The sequence below is a fragment of the Myotis brandtii genome, unplaced genomic scaffold (genome assembly GCF_000412655.1).
Source record: "Myotis brandtii unplaced genomic scaffold, ASM41265v1 scaffold165, whole genome shotgun sequence".
Classification (NCBI taxonomy): Eukaryota; Metazoa; Chordata; class Mammalia; order Chiroptera; family Vespertilionidae; genus Myotis; species Myotis brandtii.
Window position 1 is genome coordinate 7,475,773 of NW_005356042.1, and position 2,190 is coordinate 7,477,962.

Here is a 2,190-nt window from a genome sequence, read left to right on the forward strand (position 1 = left end):
GGATGGATGCATGGCTTCAGTCTGGGGAATTCTGCAATTTCTGGAAAAACGTGGGGTACAAGTTCCTTCTACACTCCAGTTTCTCAGAACTAATTCGGGAGCTTCCTCCCTTCCTCCCCACCTGATTTCAGTACGAGAGGCGTTCGCAGGCAGCCCTTCCCAGCCCCCTGCAGAAAAGGCATTTGTAACAAGGACATGGAGGATCCCATAGCCTCTCAGGGAGGGCTGGAGGGCCAGACAGGACGGTTCTGCAGCCAGAACCCAAGATCACGCCATCGACTGCTATGGTGGAAGCCACCTGCTGGGTGGCTGAGCCCTGGGCAACACAGTTTGCTAACGCAGCTCCCTGGGTCGGGCGTCTGGACTCTCCTGTTAGTCAGGGTTGCCACATAAAACACAGGAGACCCAATTCCCTTTGAATGGCAGATAAGCAATGATTCACATTCTGGTAAGAGTATGTTCCATATAATATTTTATTGTTATTATTTTGCTTTGTCTAAATCTGGCACCCCTACTTGCTACTCCTGACACCCCTACTGCTCCTTGGAGATAAGTCTCTGGACACTAGCTTCCTTGCGTCAGGGGCTCCCAATTCAGCCTCACAGAAGCTTGGCACCTGCGGGCACCCTAGCTGCAAGGGAACCTGGGAAAGCAAGCGTCAGGCACTCGGAGCTTCTACAGCAGGAAGGGCTGCCCCGCATGAAAGCGAGGAGCCCCTCAGGCTGTTCGCAGCTCCTGGGTCTAGGCTTCTGCTCTCCTATTGTCAGAGCCTTGGCCGGGAAGACCCAGGCTCTTCCAGAATGTGCTGTGCGTTCCCTGAGACACAGGCCTCTTTCCCCGCAATCGAGTTCCTCTGCCAGAGAGTTTTATGTCTATTTAGATATCATTTCCACTAAAAGGAACTGGGGCTCCTCGGAGAAATGGTTGATTCCAACCCTGGGACAAGGAAAGTACAAGATGAGCCGGGAACATCTTGTTGTGCCAGAAAGTTGTGCCAAAACTGACGGGGCCACGTCAACAGCACACAAGGCAGCTGGAAGGAGCTCCCATTGTTCCAATCGGGGAGGATCTGAGCATCAAACTAAAACATGATAGTAAAGCATTGCAACCCACTGTGTAGAACAAGAAGGAATGGCCCCATATCAATATGTGTGTGTGTGCGTGTGTGTGTGTGTAATACATATAGGTAATACATAGTATACAAATGTGTAATGTATATATTTATAAAATATAAAATACGTGTGTATGAATAAGCATATGAATAGGGGCAAAGGGGAAACTTTTCCTTATAGCAGTGGTTCTCAACCTTCCTAATGCCGCGACCCTTTAATACAGTTCCTCATGTTGTGGTGACCCCCAATTTCATTGTTACAAATTGAACATAATTAAAGCATAGTGATTAATCACAAAAACAATATGTAATTATATATGTGTTTTCCGACGGTCTTAGGCGACCCCTGTGAAAGGGTCGTTCGACCCCCAAATATAGGATGGTGACTAATAAATGTGGGATATGTGATGGATTTAGGAAAGCCACCACTTGGCAGCATGTTAAAATGTTTGCTTAGGCAAGAGTCTTCAATAGAGGCTAAAACTTGTGAGCGAAGATTTTATGGGGTATCGGATTTTTACATACTCTCAATATCTCTCTCTATAAGGTCATTGTTTATTGCAAAAAACATAGGACTTTCACCTAGAGAAATCCGGCAGACACCTTCACCAAGAGGCCAGAATCGCCATCAACAGCAACAGGGCGAGTCGGCAGGCACGCTGGGAAGCACACACGTCACTTCCGTGAGATTCCGGCCGACACGTGCAGCCTGACGCTGATGATGGAGAAACACTCGCTACACTCAATTTGAGGGACATTCCACAAAACAGTTGGACAGCAATGTTTAAAAAAATGTCAACATCCTAAAAGAACATAAAGCGAGCAGCTTGTTCAGATTCAAGGACACGGAAAAGACCTGAAAACGTAATGCGATTCATGACCTGCGAGCTTCGTCTGCCATAACAGACAATCCTGGGGCCAACGGCGAACTCTGAGTAAGGCCGGCAGGCTAGGTCATAGAAGCATCCGTGTTAATTTCCCGGTTTAGAGGCTTATACCAGGAAATGTAAGAAAATGCCTCCTTCTTACTAGGAGGATGTCCTTCTTTTAGGAAAATATACACTAAAGTACTTAGAGAT